The 22012-nt window shown below is 37.2% G+C and overlaps 1 protein-coding gene and 1 pseudogene across 2 annotated transcripts in view; one reads left to right on the plus strand and one right to left on the minus strand.

Annotated features, from left to right (window-relative positions):
• The window catches only part of LOC123611706 (uncharacterized), a 90185-nt gene that overhangs the window by 58677 nt on the left and 9496 nt on the right, over window positions 1–22012 (plus strand). For both annotated transcript variants that reach the window (XR_012506347.1, XR_012506348.1), the window contains one exon: window positions 14795–14856. The gene's annotated coding sequence lies outside the window, so the exon portion shown is untranslated. The remainder of the gene's footprint in view (window positions 1–14794; window positions 14857–22012) is intronic.
• The window catches only part of LOC105077978 (uncharacterized), a 73654-nt pseudogene continuing 52870 nt past the window's right edge, over window positions 1229–22012 (minus strand).

Consider the following 22012-nt stretch of genomic DNA (forward strand, 5'->3'; position numbering starts at 1 on the left):
TTGGACTTGGCAACACTCAGTTATCCAAAATACTGTTCCCTGGGCTATAGCCCTCATTTTGTCCCCAGTTAAACTTAACTCACAACTCTCGTGCGATTCTGTTTCAGTCAACCATAATATTTCCTTGGTTCCAGTCCCCAGAGCTTCTATAGTCACTCTTGAGATTTAGCAAAGTGGGTAATGCTCATGCTCTCTTATGAGGTGACTGGCTTCTCTTTGACTCAAACTCATCACTCCTTTTCTGAAGTTCATACTACATGATTTCAGGCAAGTGCTCCCAGAAGCGGTTTTTGCCCTATCTTTTGTCTCTGCTAGAGAATGAGGTTTCTGTTGGTTCAAAAAATCCCGATTTCTTGTGGGAATTTTGACTGTTACTGTCTTTTGTATGTAATTTATTGGTAGAGCCCAGTGACAGACACAATGTGTGGCAATGAATTTAGCCTTGCCCAGAGAGGTCTGGCTTTTGTTCCTGTCTATGAGTAACTTCTAAATCCTGGGAGGTTCCTGAGTGGCAGGCCTGTCTTTGTTATTCACAGAGGGCACCTTGGACCACCCCTGATAGTTTATGCTAATGAGGTGACTTAAGGCGGTGCCAGTCACACCTCATAGTCTTAGCCACACTGGAAAGATCAACAATATGATTTAGGGTGGGAGCTTTGGGTCATGCAGTATTAGTCAACCTAGAGACTCAGTTCAGCTACTGGACAATCAATCAATCAATTACGCCTATGTAACGAGACCTCAATAAAAAACTCTGGATACTGAAGCTCAAGTAAGCTTCTGGGGTTGACAGTACTCTGTGTATATTGCCACAGATGAGTGCTGAGAAGGTAACATGCCATTGAAGACAATGGAAACCTCATATCTGGAACCCTCTCTGACTTGGCCCTATGCATCTCTTCTTTTGGCTAGTTTTGATTTGTATCCTTTCCTTGTAATAAAAGTAAATTTGTCATTCTAAGTGAAGTAAGCCAGAAAGAGAAAGAAAAATACCATATGATATCACTTATATGTGGAGTCTATTGAACAGAGGAGGGGTTTTTGGGAAGCTCTGATGGATAGGAGGTTAGTCATTGTACAGGTCACAACTTGGGACTTGTGATTGGCATCTGAAGTGGGGGCAGTTGTGTGGGACCGAGCCCCTTAACCTGTGGGGTCTGTGCTAACTCCAGAGAGTTAGTGTCAGAATTGAATTAAACTGGAGGACACCTAGTTGGTGTTCAAAAAGGAGTGGAGTATTGCTTAGTGTGGAAAACCCACATATTTGGTGTCAGAATCTGTCTTAGTCTGTTCATGCTACTATGACAAAATACCCAGACTGGCTAACTTATAAACAACAGAAATTTATTTCTTACAGTTCTTAAGGCTGGAAGTCTGAGGTCCTGACACTGACAGATATGGTGTTTGATGAAGGCCCTCGTCCAGGCTGCAGATGCTGTGTTCTCCTCACGTGACGGAAGAGAGCTAGGGATCTCTTTGGAGCCTATTCTCTGTGGACACTAATCCCATCCATGAGGGCTCTTCCCTTATGACCTCATAGACTCCCAAAGACCCAACTTCCTGATACCATAACATTGGGAGTTAGAATTAAACATATGCATTTTAAGGGGACACAAACATTCAGACCATAGCAGAAGTGTTTGTATAGAAAAACAATGTTGTTTTGTTTTGTTTTATTTTTAACTTCCCTAACCCAGCTTTGACTTTGTGGCCCCTGGGAAATGCCCCTTTGTTAATATTCCTAAGTTTATATCAGTGAAAAAAGAGGGTCTTTCTTGTTATATCATTTCTCTTCCTATTAGTCTTATCACACTGAACTGGCAGGTGGCATTCTGGGAAGAGACGGGAACTGGGAGTCCATGTCTGGAAAGGAGGCTTACTACCTACTCCCAATCTGCTGATCTAGGCTAGTCAATATCCAAGTTCTCTTCTAGCATTAAAATATTAAAACTCAATCTGAAAGTTAGAAATATTAATGCCCCTCATTTTAAACAATTAATAGCTAAATTTCTGAGCTAGAATGGGAACACAAAGTGATACAGCAAGGGGAACAGGATATAACTCTTCTTATGAGAAGAGCTGAGGTTCTCTTTCCTTGATGATGCTAAACATCAATGACTCATTTCTATACATGAGTTTTCTTAACAGCAAAAAGCTCTGCATGAGTCCCAGCATTTGTGGAAGGGGCAGGGGTTCTCACTCTGTATCCATCCTACATTTTTCCTTCAAAGATGTTGCAAGCACCCCTATAAAATATACTGACTCTTCTCTGGGCATGATGCTTGCTGGCATAGGAATTTGATGTTTTCCTTGTGCATAAGGAATTTGGTGGGCAAGTTTTAAATGCTGTTTAATAACAAGGAAGTTCTGGAGTTTTACGTGAGGCAGGATCTTATGACTTTTGCCTATGTTTTGCTTCAGGAGCACTTCTCTCTCCACTAATTTAAAAAAATTAGGTGTAGATAGGAACATAAACCTAACTAACATCATCTGAAGTTTTTAATGAAAATGACGTTTTGTCACCTTCTTATATTTTTCTATCTTACATTAAAAAGCATGTGAATTAGCTCTGAGGGAAGGATGCATAGAAATTACTACCTTTGCCACGTGGGACCTCAAGCCTCTGAAATTATTGATTTCTTAATAGAATGGGGATTCATAGCATTGATTATATTTGTAGCAATTGAAGTCACATGGTTATTCTGGAATTATTACATATTTATAGTATACAGATTATATGATATTTATAGTTCTCATTTAATAGCAAACACACAGTTTCCATGCAGCAAATGGCTATTAAAATCACAGGAATCATGGAAATTAGATTTATTTGGGCTTCTGTGGCTGCCTGAATTCCACAAGATAAATGCCAGATTTCTTTTTTATTGCCAGACTCCATACTTAAGAAAACCATGAAGAACTTGGAATTTCCTAAATAACTGTCACAGAGATACAGTTCAATTTAGACTCTAAAAAATGCATTATTATGCAGTTTCCTTGTCCCCGCCCCCAAACACTGCTATGTCTTCAACCTTCAATCCTCAGTACTCCTGCCATCTGCTCAGATTTTACTGGTTTCATAGTTGACATAAAATTCTGAAAAGAATTTGACTATAGATTACTAACTTTATTACTAAATCAAAAGTCAGAGCTAAATTTTATCATCTTAATTGTCTTTTGTTGTTTGGGCTAGATTCTTTTCTTTTTTTTCCTGGCATCCAAAATCTTTTTAATAACAAGTTATCCCCTGGCGTGCTCGAACTTCTGGCCCTTGGAGAGTACATAGGGTTTGTTGTGGCTGTACGGGCTTCCTGGGGCCTTGCCAAAATGGCCTGTACACCTCTCGGCCCTTGCAAGGACCGGAGAGCAAGGCAGTGCCGCAGCCCTTTCGCAATTCCAGGGCCAGCTGGTCGAAGGTGAAGATCTTGCCCCCCGCCTTGAGGATGCAGCTCCAGGCACGGATGCTCGCTTGCAGGGCACGCACCTTCAGCTTGGGCACCTCCTGGACATGCACATCATTGGTTATGGTCCCCACAACCATAACTGTTTTGCCTTTCCAATCAGGAAGCTTCATCTTCGGATCATTCAAGAAATGGACAGAGGTGGCCGGTTGGTGCGACTCATAAACAATCTCTTCAGCACAACTTGATTGAAGGTGGAGTTGGTTCGTCTGGCCAGAAACCTGTACAGCTCGACCAACAGCCTTAGAAAGAGATCCTGGCTCTTGGGCTTCTTGCACCGAATCTTTCGGTCCTTGTTGTGGCGGATGTCAACTCGCTTCCTCCTTAGCCAGGTCTGGAAAGAGAGAGCTTGGGCTAGATTCTTAAGGAGAAATTTCAAGCTGTGTCTTTCAGTAAATATTTATAAATCACTTGTTGTAAGTTCAGAACTGCCCTTAGATTGGTAGGCATGCAATAAATTCTCATGCTTTATTTCTACCTTCTAAGGGCTGATAGTGCCAGGCGTGATGAACAATTTAGAAGAAAGACTGAAGTTAAAAACAACCATTAGGAGACTACTGTGGATAAATGAGCTTTGGGTAATAGTGCTTCCTATTAGTTTAGTACATTGACAAGAGGCTTATAGACCAAGGAATCAGAGATACACTGATGGCTACTAGTGAGCTGTGGAAGTCAAAGGAGACAGATGGCTCTGGGATTAAGAGTTCATGGTATAGACATACATTTATCTGAATAGTGATTTTATAAGTAGATTTTGGATATCACTGATCGATCGATCGATCTATCTGTCTGTCTGTCTATCTATCTATCTATCTATCTATCTATCTATCTATCTATCTATCTTCAATCATCACCTATCTATCCACACACATAAATAGGGAAATACACATATATAGACACCCCATTAAATAGATGTGTTAGAGCAGGCAGATACCTAGATATGAGCAGGGAAAGGGGGACACAGACCAAATGGCAAGAATTGGGCAGAAAGGAGGGGTACAAGCCAAATGCAGGAAAACATACATCACATAAGAACCAGGGGTCCCTGGGCAGAGAAATAAAAGCAGGAGTCTTTGGGCTGATAAGGGGCCACACCTTTTGACCTGGAGACCAACAAAGAAAGGTCAGAAAAGGCAGGAATTTCCAGTGTCCGAATGTAACCTTTTGCTCATTATGCCCTCATTTCCATAAAATTAGCCTTGCAGATCAGAAGTACTCATCAAGTACTGACACCATGACACTTCTGATCCAGACTGAATAAGGACAAAAATCCCTCCTCCCTTTGGGAAGGTGGAGTTGAGATGATAATCAGAAAATACAACCCTAAGCCCTTCCCTCCTCAGTGAATATTCTGCCCATTCATTTTTACACCCTATGTAGCTAACTTGGCAAAGAAACTCAGGGCAGCCGCTCACCTGAGCCTGCCCACTCTCCCCTTGAGAGTGTACTATCCATCCTTTAATAAATCCTCACTTTACTTTTTTTAACCTCTAAATCTTGTCTCTGAATTCTTTCTGAGATGGGACAAGAACCTGGAACACCGGTTGGATCCACCGGCAACAGTTGTACTAACCCTAAACCAAAGTTTAAAAATATCTGGGGATGTTTCTGAAGCAATATATCTATTAATTGTTCACTTTTCAGACTGCTGTCCATATAGAGTGGATCCTTTTCCCTGAAGATTTTCATTTTTTATTAATGTTATTTATTCCTATGGAATGCACTAAGCATGTCAGCTTCATTTAGACAGTCCATACATCATCAGTAAGAAGTCACAGTCCATATTCACTCTTCCTTTTTATAAGCTCTAACTTTCTGACTTATTTTTGACACTGTTGTATTTTTCAGAGTATTTCTTCAGAGAATCTCAGATTTAAATCCATCAACATGTGGTAGAATCAAGTCTCTGCCTTTTCCCTCATAGCTATATTATTTCCAAACAATAAGATTTTAGGACATATAAACATTAATTTCTGGTTTACCACTTTTCCAAGGTCATATTATTTTGCTTCAATTAATATTATATTTGAATATTTGCATATCCCATAGTGTCTTTGGATTAAATAGAAAACATATGATTAATTCCATTGCTAGCCACATGACTGCTGTAGATACCTTATTAACATATAAATGATTCAGTTGAAAATGGAAAGTATTCCCACTGCATTTAGTCAGAATATGGTAAAAGCTACCTTGCTAGTGATATTTCCCATGCATCCCTCTCATGCCCACCTGAGATCCCTACCCTCCTTTTTCGATGCCCTATTCTTTCAGGTTCGTCACTGATAAATGTTAGCTTCTACTCTGTGCTCAGAATTATATCTTTTACATATGTTTCATTAAGTTTTACAATAAAATAGATAAAAGTTTATATAAACATTAGCCTGGCTTTTTGTTTAAAGAAAACAAATCTAATCCTAAGTAAATAGTCATTAACGTGTATTTCAGGAAAGGTCTTAATTTTGATTGGTTGTGCTGTCTATGAAATGAAGAAACTGCACAGAAAGTCAAGATAGCAATGCAGTCTTAATGCTGGTGATGCTATGTACTCTGGCCTGGACTTGGGGTGGGGCATCTGAAAGGTTTCTCAGAGGAATAACTTCTAAAGTGACGTGAAGAACCAAAGTTAGCCAAAGAGAATGGGAGTTAGGAGAATGTAATAAAGACAGAAATGAATATAGAGAGAAATCAAGTGACAATAGTTATGTCAGGGTGGCATGACAAAGTGATTCAGTGATGGGCATAGAGACAGAAGTCAGCCTGGACATGTAAGCAGAAACCAGCGTCCAAGGGACTGTCATTTAGCCAATAGAATTGGATTGTATGGCAAAAGCTATCAAAGTAGCACAACCCGTCAACATACTTATGTGTTGTTGAATGAATTAAACTAGGAGGCCGTTATACTCAGGAGGCCATGGTGGCCAACATAAGCAAACCAAAATCTAAGCCTGTGAAGGCTTCATGGTGATGAAATCAAAACGCCAAGGACAACCAATCACAGTCAGCTAGGCTTTAAGCTATAGCCAATCCAGCAATCTCCTTTCTTTGCTTCTGCGCTTTCTCTGTTTAAGTCCTTCCCCTGGCTCCTGTTGGCAGAATGTGCCTAACCACTTCCGATTTGGGACTTCTCAATTCCAATTGACTTTTGCTCAAATAAACTCTTACAGTTTTTTAATATGCCTCAGTTTATCTTAACAGTTCCTAAGTAAGAATGCCACTTTGGTCTTAATAATATGAGTGTAGTACTGTATTTTTTTTTTTAATGGCAAAGATTGTCTTTAACAGCATTCTGAAAGTTGAAGCAATAAGTTAATCAGCCAGCAACAATCAATGAAATATAATTTCTTTAAGGCAAAAACTACCTCTAAGGAAATGATCTTATTTTGGCATTTCTTAAAATCTCTAACATGGCTTTGGATCATTTCCCTGCATCATTAAGCTCCATGTAGTTTTAAGTCTGAGAATGGACTGATATGTAATAAATTCTTGTTAACTTAAATGATATTTCTGAATTAGTTATGCCTTCCCCCTACCCCAGTCTTTTAGGAGTAACATTCTTCTGATACAAACTATATATTTAAAGGAAAGGAATTTTCCATAAGTATTTTTATATTTTGATATGGAATGTCACTATCATGGAAACATTTATGAAAAAACAAAAGAGGGAACTTAATTATCCAGGGAAAAACTTGGGAAAGACTTTAAAACCCTTGGAGGAAAGCACACATTTACAGTATTATAAAAAAATAAGAAGTTAGTCACTGTAGACAGAGCCTCTCAGGTGCTGGCACACTCAACAGTCTTAAATAATAAAAAAAAATGAGAAATAATTTGAAATTAAGGCTACTGAGCATGAACATCAACAAAAATTGCCGGAAAAGTTAGCAATGCAAAAGTTACAGGAAAAAAAATAACCAGCATTCACATATCCGGTGCTAGCTTCCAAAATCAGTTTTTAACAGATTACAGTGAAGACATAAAACTTTTAAGTCATACAAAGGAAGGTAAGAAAGAAAAAAAAATAATGTGGTAGAAGAAGGGAAAAAAGTGACAGACAAGAGAAATGGCAGCTGAACTCAGAAGCAATGATAGGTACTGTGAAAAACAGCAAAGGATGACAAAGCTGCCTGTGGGTGAAAGAAGGAAGAAGCACTGACCAGAAAAACAGTGAGCGCTAGGGACAGGCAGCAAAAGAGAAAAATCATACTTACTTCAATAATTCTGAGCACGTTTCTTTGTCACATTTAAATGCTGCAGCAGTATTTGATCAGTCTAGGGACACATTTAAAAATTTTCTTAGTACTTGAAAATATCATCCATAAAATAATCTTATTAAGGAAAATCAGCATGCTTCATTTTTTAAAATAATAATAAGGAATAGTGTAACATATTTTAGAAATGTGTTCATAAAAGGATGAAAATGAAATTTCCAGAACTTGAAGTATCAAATCTCCATTTGTCTGAAACTTAATTTATCCAAATAACCCTTTTCTAAGCTCTAGCCACTCCACTATCGTATTTGTCTCAATATCAGTAAATTAAAACTTATTTGTCTGAATTATCCAGCTAATTTTATTGTTGCATTTCAGCCATCTCCTCATTTCATCTGGGTAGAAACAGGCTGATTTCAATTCTTATTACTAAATTACTTCTTTTCTGCTGGATATAATCACTGGCTTTCTCAACCGTTAAAAATTAGAAATCAAGGTTTCAATAATACATTATGTGTTCAATGGGAATCTAGAGCATTCCACGTTAATGAAAATTATAATAGTAATCCCCCTGTGTTAATATACTGCCTGAAGAATAAAATGAAACAAAACGCAAATGTTGAGACTTTTCTACAGTCAAAGAGTTTGGACAGTTTCCATTTTTATCTGCTCAAGCCACACAGCCAAGGGCTGCCTGAATTTCCTTATCTTTAGTTTCATACCTGAATTGGATGCAGTTAGTTGTTTTTTTTTCCCCCTTTTAAATGTGTGATTCAATTTTGAGAACTTCTTAAACATAGTCTAGGGATTGTAAAAATCCTTGGAGTGGGGCCAGATTTTCCTGAATTAATATGCACTCTTCTCTGCCTGTGTTACACATGACTGCCGTTGACATTTCTCATGTCCCCTTTCATTCCCATTGCTAAAGTGCCACGCCACTCTGTTGCACTTCTGCAAACACTTCTCCAAATTAGCTTGAAGCAAGTAGCCCTCTCTTTTGCTAATATGTCATGATCTTAATAGGAATGTGTGGTCAGAGTCCAGTATAATAAACAGATAATGTGCAAAATGAAATTTTAAAAGGTCGGCTGCTCCTTGTTGCCACACACATCTTTGCATTGCTAGTGTTTAAAACTGGCATGTGTATTAGCAGGAATTTTCTGTCTCATTTTTAATTTCTCCATTTTTAACACAGAAGAAAAATTTACTTTGGGGACTTAATTTTACCTTCAGTGTTCTCTGACACCCTATACTATTCATTAAAAAATAATTGGCATAGTTGTTTATTAAAATGCACTAATTCTGAAAAGGTACTGAAATATGGTAGATCACTTCCATTTGTTTTGTTTGTCTATCTGTGTGGGGGTGGGTGTGTATAAATGTTGTATGAATACTAATAAGTGTCTATTCATAATCATGTTTTCATAGGTGACAAACCTGTAAAATGTTTCTATCCTGAGATAAATGCCTGGAATATGATGATATACCATTTATTTAGTTCCATGTGCCCGGGAAAGATTATAAAACCTCAGACAGACTTAGCCTTAGGAGGCCTTTAACATGTTCTGTGACCAATCATTTGTTGACTCCCATGTATGGTGAAGTTAATGAGGACCAAATATCAGATACAAAACATTAGGATTCCCCTGCCCCAATAAAAAGGAGTAATTTATGGTAAGCATAAAGAATAAATGTTCTAAAGAAATATTTATAGTATCTGCTGGGGACTTGGTGTGCTTTCTAATTGTATTAATGTGCAGTTAGCATTAGATGTTGAAACACAGTTTTCCACAAGACTCTTCTCCTGTTCAGTTTGTTTAGAAATTTTCTTTGGAAGAACTACTGTACCAGCCCTACAATGTAACTGTGCTACAGCTCACTAAAGTCCTTGGTGTGGCTTTGCAAAGTTAATGGTTACATACATTTCAGGTAATGAAAAGCATCCAAATATGTCAGGTTAAGAAGCCATTTCCTCAAAGTGTGGAGCTATGGATTCACTGGAACAGGAGAGAAATCAGATAGGAAACTGAAACATATCTGTAGATAACCTGCTTTTGAAAGAGAGATTGTGCTGGTGTGTATGTTGTTTGTAGAAGCTGGTGGTGTTTGACCCAGATTGCTCTCAGGTGCAAGGACCCGTGGTTCTGCTGCAGTAAAGTGTTGGCTACGAGAGGCTCACAGTTATTTCCCTTTATAGAGAGTTGATCTCCCTGGGCTGACATTAGCTGCTGGCCTGGAGATGCAGATGCTTCCCTGCATTAATGCTTTCCAACCCTTGGCAGAGTGCAACCAACAGCTAACACAGAGGTCCAAAAAGCCAGGCCCGTGGGTTCAGAGGGATACATCCCGGTAAGCCATTCATGCTCCAGAGTTTCCAGTGGGCTCAGGCTGAACCGAAGACTCAACTAAAACCACATCTTTGCTTAACTTCTTTCCATGTCCTGTTTCCTTGCTGCCCTATTGGTTTCTCCTGAGAGCACTTCCCCAGTGAATCTCTTGTCTGGAACTCCAATTCCAGGCTCTGCTTCAAGGCAACTGGACCTAAGGCAACACTGACTTCACTCCTTCAATTTTAGGACCCTATTTAACAGACAACTACTGCAGTCCTCGCACATTTACAGACAAAACCACACAGGAAATAATTCCTGATCTTGAGGCATTCATGGTCTGGTGAGGGGGAGGACACATGATGGGTCATTACAACGTGAAATGTGTTATGACAGAGGAAAGAGCATGAAGTTTGGCATGAGTGGGGTCAGGAGGCTTCAAAGAAGAGGTAACAATTGAACTGCATATTTATTAGTAGGGAGAAGAGAAAGAGGAAAAAAAATCTTTTTTCCAAGACACAAGAACATTATGTCTTTGGGAAAACATCATAAGCTCAATATGTTTAGAAGATGCCCACGGGAGAGAAATGAAGGATGAGATTGACTTAGGCAGGAGGGCAGACTGCCGGGCACCAGTGCGAAGAGATTAGAGCTTATCCTGCAGGATATGGACTTCTGAAGAATGTTAAACATCAGAGTGATACGATCTTATTTAAAATAAAAAAATACTGAAGATATAAATTTAGAGAAAGAAGGAGGTGCAGCGATGAAAAAAGAGGTAAGTGAAAAATATTGATAATGTATGCAACGGCAGAGGGAATTCTTTAAGGATGTGAGATATGAGAGATAGAATGAAGCTACTTAAAAATTTGATGATTTATAAAATGTAGGGGGTGATGAGAGTCTAGGATGAATTCTGAGGATCTGGCCTCAATAACTTGGTATCTGATGGTTTCAAGAGGAATACAAAGGGAAGATCTTTTGATTCTACCACCAAACGTTTGTTTTTCACTTATATTGTCTTGCAAATTTCTAGTGCTTCCTTAGTAGGCAAATTTACTGGTAGCTGGTAAACACAGGAGAAAAGATCTGATGATTTTTACCTTTAAATAATCTTTATTAATGTCCCTCTTTCAAGTTGTTAAGGCTGCCCTAGTTGGCAAGTTTAACTTTTTTCCCCCTATCCTATCCAACTCAAACTTTCCTGTCAGTTGAAAAGTTTTATAAATCCCTGTCCTCTGGAAAACCTTGTCCCCCTATTTATTTTTAAATGTATTAGGTAGTTCTTAAAAACTACAAATTATGTTTCTACTTCCTTTGCCAATATTGCTCTGTTTAGAAGTCTTTTTGTAAAAATAATATCCTTTCATAGCTTTCAACATACTGTTATTTCAAATGGTTTTGATTGAAGATGCTAAAGCAGTGGTTTCCACTAGAATTTTCCCAGGGTTTCTTCAAGGGAATGTAATGGAAGATTCATGTGCGTGTTTCTGTGGAGTCTGTATGGTACTTGTAACCAATGGGGGCAGCTAGAACTGAGATACCACAAAAATCCCAAGGGACTGGCCATAGCAGAAGCTTGTGTTGAGACATCATGGACACAGAAAGCAAACAGAGCTCATATGGAAAATTTCAAGGAAAGATGTTCTGAATTGCAGATACTGATTTGCAAATGAACTGCTTCTCAAATAGGGAACTCTAATATAGCCACGGTGATTTAGCAGCTGCACCTGAGATTTATTTATTTAACAATTCTCCCAAGGAATACTAGAGAGACCTGTTGGTCTGTAAAATAAAATATGTAATTAAATTGAAAATGATATAAGAATATGTGTGTAATCACTTTTGTCAGAATAAAGTAAGGAGGACTTCTGACTATTTCTAGATTGTTGGGTTAGGAAGTCTATTTTTAGAATATGTTCTACAATAACCTTTGATTGTTAACTATAAATTTCCATCAGGATCTGAAAAAAACCCAAATGTTCAAATGATTGTAGGCCAAAATTGTCTACTTCTCTGTCATATTTTTATTTCTAATATGTCCTGAATTTATAACTTATCCATTTCACATGGACAATGAGATTTCTATTTCTCTTCATATTCCTGAAATAAATGCAAGTATTCCTGAAAATAGATAATATCAATGTGACTTTGATTGATTGCTTACTTTGTTTTCCCTCTGCACATTGTCATACAATATCTCTGTGAATAAATATTTATCGAGTATGTGCCAGGTTTATTGTTTGTCTAATAGTTACATCATACGAGGTAAGGTGCATTTCCTTAAGATGTAACATAAACCTGGTTTTTAACAATGCCATTTTGGTACTTCAGTTAGTAAGCTTTCTATTTAAACCAGTGTAGACTCTTATGCCAACCCCAAACAGATTTTAGTATTTTACTACTTGGTAGAACATGAGTATTCTCTCTGGGAATAATTCCATCTCAATATTGGTTGATGCCAAAAATCATCCTCAGGTCCATAAAGGCATTTAGAATATATAATTTAAAATTCTGAGACTATATAATAAATCAATGTTTACTGACTTTGTAAAGAAATAGAATGTGGGAAAGCAATCAAAGGATTCAAATACTGTTTGACTTGATGGATTTAGTTACCATGTGCTATTGGTATTTGGTGAGGAACTGGTATCCCAGAGGAAATCATTTTTAAACCAAAATATAAAATAAATGAACCTTTTTTTTTTTTTGCTTCCATGTTATTTTATAAAAGACATTTCTGTTTTACCACAATCAATTTTGCCAACCTGCTAATGCCTTCGACCCTAATCTGAGAACCTTTTACTTGAACTTGGCCTCCCAAATAAGATAAATCTATTCCTGGTTGTGGTTTGTGGAGGGCAGAGGGACAGCCAGCTTGGGCTTACCCAACCGATACTAAGTGCGATATTATGGTGTAGAAAAGGGAACATGCCAACTCAAAGATGAAAGAATTTCCTGTGCTTCACTTCTTAAAGCATTGAGAATTATTGAGTTGGCCACTGATGTACAGAAAAATATTCTAAACTGGAAAGTAATTTGTTTGAAAGGATTTTCTCCCATGGTGAAAACCCATGAAAATAACTTCTATGTATTATAATATATAAGGTGAAAGTTGATATCCTATATGTCTAAGTAATATTTTCCTACATGAGCAAAGTCTCTGGAGTCTTGATAATTAAAACTACCTTATAATATGGGCAAAGTGGATGGAGGTTGAGATTTTCCACCACATAAGTATCGGCTAAGTTTTATTGCCTGAAAAAAAATGTGTTTTTTCATTAGTGAGTTTTTCTATATTACTGTGTGCCAGTTGTAACATTTATTTTTGTTTTACACAAGTTTTGATTTTTCCTCATTTAATTAAATTCAGATTTTTATTGGCTGGAGTTGGTTTCTTGGAAATGTTTGTCTTCAAAATGATGTCAGCAAATAACCTCCAAGTGGTTTTGTTTTTGAGTTGAAGAAAGGTACGATTTAGATGGAGAGATAAGAGGAGAAGTGAATACTGCTGACAAACAAACGTCACTTTCATCATACTTTTACCAGAATTAAGAGCCTAATGTGTCTTAAAGCCTATTTCAAAAAGTACTAACTCATTTATTTGGCATTGGAGTTCTTTCTTCAACAGCTCTCTATGACCCTATTTTTCTGCTGTTGTCAGTAATCTAGCTTCCTCCCAATACTTACTCAATTTTATCTGTATTCCCCTTCTGAATCTTTTCACGCGATCCTCCTCCTGTCTAGAAAGCCTTTTCTGCTGCTTTCCGCTCATTCAAGCATCACATGCTCTTTAAGGCCTTGCTGAAACACAGGTTTTGGGTGAGGCTTTCATAGGTAAACTGGCGAAGAAGGCTCTTTGTGTACCTCTGTCACTTTAAATGCCTTTTAATCACATACATGTGATTATGTACCTACGTCTTGGAGATAAATGCCTATATTTTGGAGTCTGTCTGCCTGAATTAGAATCTTAAATTTTTGTCTCTTGCAATGTACAAGCCTAGGTTGCAACATCCACTCAGAAAATTTATGCACAAATTCAAGTTGAGGAGATGGGTTATTTCATTCTTAGACAGCCCTCAGACTTTAAATTCAACATTTTTCTTGGGAGTGTCTTCACAGAAATGAGGTTTGAGCTAATTGAGCTTAAGTACAGTTCGATACCTACCTGAAGAAAAGAGAGGGTATTCTAAGGAAGAGAGTAACATGAGAAAAATTCTAGAGGTAAGAAGGAACAAGGTGTGTTTGCACAAACAATAGTAGACTGAATATAAAATAATAATCTATAAGATTGAAAGCATTCAGCCTGCTGGTAACTTACAGCCTTTATTCCATGTGTGCACCCTTTGTTTATATGCTTTGGTTTTGTGGAATAATCAAAATATAGCAGAGATAATATTCCTGGCACAGTACATTTCACCCAGACTATTTGAAAAATGTGACCAAGCAGATCATTTTAGCTCAAAGAATCTGAATATGTCCATGAATCTTCTGGTTCAGTGTATCAAATATCTTTTTAATTTAGTAATTATTTGATATTTTATTGTCCTGTGCTTAATAGATTACCCAATTTTATACCTATATACTTTAAGCCTACCCTAAGAGTTATTATGTGTTTAACAGGAGCAAAAAGGACCTTAGTCTTTCTTTTATCATGAACCCTGGAGAGACATCATAAGGGATCAATGTTCTAAAAGTTTCACTTTAGGCAGATGATGAGGCATCTATCAAAACATGTGATTGACACAAGGAACTCTACTAACCCCATACATCTTAACTGCTCTTTTTGTTTCAGGTTAATATCTTCCTTCCAACTTCACGGAGTCAACAACTGATTCAAGAGGATCAAGTGTCGATGTAAGGGAATCCTCACTATTTGTCATTCTTTCATTCAGCAAATCTTTGTTGAGTCCCACTATGTGAGATTGGCATTGAATTAAACACTTGTGATATATCAGGGTCCTAAATAGATATATAAGTCTGCCCTGTGGAGCTAACATTCTTGTGGTTATACATGACGAAGGAGACTATATTATAATGATTTAAAGCTTGAGCTCAGAAGTTGGACAGAATTGGGGTCAAATTTCAGCTCTAACTTCTACTAGCTTGAGTGAGTTTCTTTTCCTCTAGTTTCCCCACGTGTAAGTTAGGGATAACTATGATACCTTCAGATTAGATGTATTGCAGGGATTAAATGAGATAACACTTTTCAAGAGGATAATACTGATAATACTCTTGAATTTATTAAGTGCAGTTTAGGTACTTAAAATATTACGGTATTATTGATATCATCTCTTTCAAAAACACTATTTTATTAAAATGAGAATGGCTAGGGAGGCTTCATTGTATGGGCCAACCAGCCACACAAGTTCATTTGGTATTATTCGTACTTTTGCAAAAGATAATCCTCTTCTCTTATAAATCTGCAAAACTGGAAAAGTAGCTTCTTGCCGATTACTGCCATGGTTCTAAAAGGAAGTTTTAACTCTCCAGGGGTTAACTGCTCTCTGATTATAAAAGAGTCAAAAGTTGCATGACTTTTTCACATGATATTACGTAGTAAATAACTAGTTCAATGTACTGGCCTGAAAAAAAACTTTCCAAATGACCTAATATGTACCTAGAGGAAATAATTATTTGACTAAAAACTGACTCTGTCATTCACTCTACTTGTGTTTCATTTCTATTTTCATATCAGTTGTGTCTTAAATCAAAGGATAACATTTATCTAAACAACTGTTCATCTGAATTTATGGAAGTAAATGAATTTGGTTCATTTATTATTCATTCATTCTTTTACTCATACATTTGCTCATTCATTCATTAGATTTTATGTTACTATATTAAAATCTATCAAAGAAAGAAAAGATTGAAAGAGAAGTTGACTTGAGGAGATGTAATACATTAAACACCTAGAGAATAACACTGTGATACTGGCACAATGTAGCGAGAGTGAATGACTTGTGGGGGCCACAGAAGTCTCCATAAAGCCAAAGTTTGAGAGAAATGAACAGTATGCATTGGCTAAGAAGCAGTTACTTATTAGAGGTAGGTACATAATTAAGCTTTTATGTTGGGATGTTTTGTAGTAAGGCTTGTTTATGTCCCTTTTGGACAAAACATCCCTCAGTTAGGTAATGGGATTTAAAGTGCAAAAAGCAGAGGGGAGGGTAATAGCTCAGTGGTAGAATGCATGGTTATTAGCATACTTGAGGTCCTGGGTTCCATCCCCAGTACCTCCATTAAAAATAAATAAATAAACTTCCAAACAAACAAAACCAAAAAATTAACAAAAAAACAAACCCAAAAACTAAAAATGATAATAATAATAAATAATAATTAAAAAAAACCCCAAAGTGCAAAAAACCAAAATAAAGCTTACTCTTTAAACATTCTACCTAAAGTTTGAAGCTGATGGAGAATTTTCTTTATGCATTGAAATTTGCAGTAGTTAAACTTTTTCTTTCCCTTGACTTTTCTTCTTTCTATCTTTTTTTTGTTGTTGTTGTTGTTTTTTTCACTTTTACCGATAGGAAAATATGTCAAGGGTAAAACACATTCACATACACACTGAAAACCACTTTAGCAGGATGCACAATTTTCCCCCAACCCATGTGGCCTTGGAAATGAGCATGTGAAGGAAGAAACGGGTCTGTATAAAAGTGTCTCTGATTCTTGGGTGGCTTATGGTTAGTGCTATTGTTTTTAAAAACCACTCTTGGCTTCTGTGGTACATTGACCTGTGTATGGAATCTCAAAGTAAATGTTTTCCACTCTGGGACACTGGGTCAAAGATGAAAGGTTTTGCTCCTTTTCCAGTAACAATTTTTTTTCTCTGCATTCACATGATGATTTAAAGCCCTCCTCTTTATCTGAGGCAAACCATCTTTCTTAGAACAAGCATTGCATCACTTGGGAAGCCAACTTCCAAGGCCTGAAGTTGATTGTAAAGCACGATGAAGCAATCTTCCATTTGGTCTAATTTTGAGAGTAAGAGGGCTTGCTTTCCACTCAAGAACTGCTGTTCCCAGCATCTGCCCCGAACACTTTGGTTAGGTCAGGTTTCTCCAGGATGCCTCTAGTGATACTCTCTCTGATTTAAGCCATTGTCAGCTTGAACACAGATTAGTTTATTAAACTCTGTAGAAAGGCCGTGAAGGGATGGACAGTAGATTAGTACATTTTTATAGGGGAGAGAAAAGGCAACTCAGGAGTTTGGTGCATTTTACCCAGTTGAATGATGGCAAATAATGAGATAATTCATTGGAGACAGCTGAAAAGATGTCTTTTGAAGGTGGAAAAGACTGCAAGTGAGAAAAGAAGGATGGTGAGAGAGGAAGACCCCCCCCCCAACTGCCCATATAACAAATTTGTCTGAGGTTCTCTCTGATTAGAGTGAGACCCTGTCTGGGGCTTCTGTAGCTAGAGTGAGAGGCCTGTCTGACTCAACAAGACATCTGGACTACGAGAAAGCTACTCCAGGGATTCTAAGAGTTTACATGTAGCATGAGGGCTACATCATGCAAAGCTGGAGTAACCTAAATGATTCAAGACCATAATATTTCCATAAACAAAAATTAGGAACGCACTTTAGAATTTTAGAAGGGCTGGGTCTTCTTTGAAGTATGAGCCTTTCAGATGCAGCCTGGCTAGTGGTACATTACCAGGGCTTTGCCACTTCGTTCTTCCTGATGGAGTTTTCCCAACTCCTCATGTCTCTTATCTATCTAGAAGAGCTAATTGCAAAAAATTCACAGATGTAATTGCATTGAAACATCAGAATAAGCAATTCTTTTGAAGTAAAACTGAATAACTATAGTTATTAGCTCCAAAGTATATCCGACCCAATGGCATATATCTCATCACTATATTGTGTAAAAGGCTTGACTCCAATTCAGGAGTTTAAACTTTGCTCACTGTACGTTTACTTTTCAGTAATGTTAATTAGCTAATTTGTGAGACACAAATAAGCTATAATTAGTATGGTGCTTTGATATTTTATTTCTAACAACAGGAAGATGATTACCTTCAAAAATAATAAAAGATTTAAATCTAAGTAAGGATCTAAATTACAGTCATTGAGTTGTGAAGAAAAGTGAATTTAGTTAATCCCCATTTGCGTGTGCCAATTAGTTAAGTATTAATCAATTTCCTATATAAATGGAAATGAGGATACTACGATTCTTTGTTTGGTAAGATAATGTTTCTCATTAACACAAACACAACCTCCTGACATTTCGTGAGAAAAAAAAAATCTTCCCCTTTCCATTTTTCCTCTTCAAAATATCTACTGATTTATTTTTTATAGTTACGGAATCTATGCACCCTAACACATTTATAGAAAAATTTTTCAGAATTTCTCTTAGAATCTAATAATAAAAATAGCAATTGATCAGAACTTAGAATATGCATTCATTATTTTTCTTTATAAACAGATTCAAATCTCAAACTCAATTTGATATTTTAGGACGTAGGAATGCAAAGTAAGAAGATGCTAGAAAATTCTGGGTGAGATACGCTCTAATGAATTTCTCTCTCTCCCCTAGATATGTAGGATGCACAAGCACACATGTTTAAAATACGTGTATTTAAAACAAATATTGAAGTTTGAAAAATCAATTGGGCCTGATTTTTAAAAAAGTATCTGATATTTGAAAAATCAAAGGAACAGAAATTTCAATGTGACTATTAAACAAATAAACCATTTAAAATATTTTTACAAAACTTTTAGTTTTGGAGCTCAACTTTGCACAATTCAGGCTGACGTAAACATAAAATTCACAGAAGCAAGAAAATGTCAACATTATCTGCCTTTTAGCGTTAGTCCTCTGGGATACTTTCTCCATGGCAACTTGGCACTGTATCATCATATTGACATACCCCTAAAATTCAATTAAAAAATTGTTACTGTGGGAAGTAAGAAAATAAAATAAAACCAGAATGGGTCTTTGAATTGTGGGAAAATCTAATAGTGCCCTATTTTTAAAATCTTATTACAAATTTTAGTTTTAGGTGCTTCTAAGTATCAGCTAGCCTATAGATTTGCAAATTATACTTTCTTGATTAACCATCACTTTTTCTTTTCTACCATTTATAAAAGGCAATATTATTCAGTGTGATTATCTGAAATTTTTTTGACCAAATAATAAACTTATAAAGATAGTGATATAGACTACAGGAATATCTGATTGTTCTAAAGTGTTTTCCTTTTTAAAAAATTTATTTAAAACACAAAACAGAAGTCACCCACAATCCTGACTTAAAACGACTTAAAGTAGTAAGAAAATAACGTCTTCTGCCCATCTTGTTCTAAAATCCCAATCCCCAGAGGCAACTACAGTAAACATTGTAGTGCCTATCTTTAAAATTGGTTCTTAATGGTATTTAAAATTATCTATACATTTTTGTTTTTGTTATATTTTATATTTTTTACTTTGCATATCACATAACTAATCATTGTGTATATTGATGATTTTACTGCTTTTGTCTTTTAACCTTCACACTATCTACATAGTTGTTTGAAACACTAACTTTACTATGTTTGCCTTTACCAGTGAGACATTTTCTGTCATAATTTTTGTCTAGTTACGATCTTTTCTATTTAAAGAAGCCCCTTTAACATTTCTTATAAGGTCAGTTTAGTGATGATTAACTCCTTCAGTTTTTGATCGTCTGGGAAAATCTTTATCTTTTCTTCAATTCTGAATACTAACCTACTAGATAGAATATACATGACTGCAAGTTTTTCCTTTCAGCATTTTGAATGTCATGCTACTCTCTTCTGTCCCATAAAGTTTCTACTGAAAAGTCAGCTGATAATGGTATGGGGGCTCCCCTGTAGGTAACTAGTTGTTTTTCTCTTGATGATTTTAAGATTTACTATTAACTTTTTCTCATAGTATGGCTCTCTTTGGTTCATCTTGTTTGGCACCGTCTATGCTTCTTGAATTTGGTTGTCTGTTTTCTTTGCTAGGTTAGGGAAATTTTCATTCATTATTTCTTCAAATAGGTTTTCTGTCCCATGTCTCTTCTTCTCCTGGGAGCCCTATAATGTGAATGTTAATATGCCTGATGTTGCCTCAGAGGTCCCTTAAATGATCCTCTTTTTTTTTGCTATTCTGATTGGGTGATTTCCACTACTCTGTCTTCCAGATTGGTGATTCATTCTTCTGCATTTTCAAATCTGCTGTTAGTTCCCTCTAGTGTATTTTTCATTTTAGTTATTGTAGTCTTCATTTCTGAATGGGTTCTTTTTTGTATTTTCTCTTTGTTGAAGTTCTCACTGTGTTCCTTCATTCTTCTCCTGAGTTTGGGGAGCCTATCTATGACTCTATTATACTGAGCTCTTTGTCTGGTAGTGTAGTTAGCTTATCTCTGTTTTGTTTAGTTCTTTTTTTTTTTTTTTAATGTTTTGTCTTATTTTTCCATTTGGAACATATTCCTTTGTCTCCTTATTTTACCTAACTCTCTGTGTTTTGTTTCTATATATTAAGCAGATTAGCTACATCTCCTGGTCTTGAAGGAGTGGCTTTATGTAGAAGGTGACCTGTGGAGCCCAAAGCCTGGTCCCTTTGGTTTCCAGAGCCAAGTGATTTAGGAGTGTCTCCTGTGTGGGCTGCACATGTCCTCCTGTTGTGGCTGGGTTGATTGCAGTGGGCATGCTAGTATGTGGGGCTGGCCTCTTCTGTGGCTGGCTGTAAGGCCTAGCTACAACTCTTGCAGGTTCTCTGTTGTGTGGGGCTCACCTAGGGACAGGAACTGCTTTATGGGGATGACAATCCAAGCTGAGGGCACCTCGGTGTATTGGTAGGTCACTTTGGAGGAGTATTGGCTAGAGTGGGTCTATTTTTGAACTTGGGGTGGGGTGAGCAGTGCCAGTAAGGTAGATGGAGAGAGTTAGAATGGCAGTTTCCAGTGCCAGGCCAGCTTGGTAAAAGGTGAGCAAGAAAACCTGGCACCTGCCAGCACCTCTGTACTTAGAGAAAGTTCCCACAGATCCCTGCCCCTTGAGCACATAGACTAAAATTATTTAATGAATCTCTGTTATGTATGACCCATGCACTTTGCAAATTGCTACCTCTGTGCTGGGACTTGGAGCAAGTGAGTTAGTGCATGCTCTTTAACAGTCTCATTTTCCTACAGCCCTCCAGCTCTCCCAGATGTAAGCTCTACTGTTTTCCAAAGCTGGACATTACAGGTAGCTGTCTTCCTGGTGCAGGTCCCCTGGGCCGGGGAACCCAGGGCATGGTTTGGACACTTCATTTTTCAAGGACCTCTGTGGCTGTGATAGTCTTCCCACCTGTGGGTTGCCATGCTGGGGGTATGGGTGCCAGGTAGATGGCATCTCTGACCTTCCTACCCATTTCAGTTTGGCTTTTTCTTTTTATCCTTAATCATGGAAAATCTTTTCTGCTAATTTTCAGGTCATTCTCAGAGATGTTGCTTTATATGTAGTTGTAGTTTTATTTTGTCTGTGGAAGAAGGCAAGTCCAAGATCTTCCTACTCACATTTTGGCCTATGGTAGGCTGAAAATTCCCCCCTAAAAGACATCCACGTAAAATTTCTGAACCTTGTGAATGTTACCTTATGTAGAAAAACAGTCTTTTCAGATGTAATTATGGTAAGGATCTTAAGATGAGATCACGCTGGATTATTCAAGTGGGCCTAAATACAATGAGTATCCTTAGACACACAGAAGAGAACAGGCACACAGATGAGAGATCCATGTGAAGTTGAGGCTGAAATTGGAGTGTTATAGGCACAAGCCAAAAAAACTAAGGAAAACCAACAGCTGTTAAAACCTGGAAGGAGCAAGGAGAGCTCCCCACTCAGGGCCTCCACAGGAATTGATGCTCTGTCACTTTGATTTCAAACTTCTGGCTTCCAGAACTACGAGAGAATACATTTTGTTGTTTTAAGCAAACCAGTTTGTGAGAGTTTGTCATGGCAGCCCAAGGAAACCAATGCATGAGTTGTATGATCTCTTTCCTAACTATTCATCTCTTGTAAAAT

This window comes from Camelus bactrianus, chromosome 1 (assembly GCF_048773025.1).
Source record: "Camelus bactrianus isolate YW-2024 breed Bactrian camel chromosome 1, ASM4877302v1, whole genome shotgun sequence".
NCBI classification, from domain to species: Eukaryota; Metazoa; Chordata; class Mammalia; order Artiodactyla; family Camelidae; genus Camelus; species Camelus bactrianus.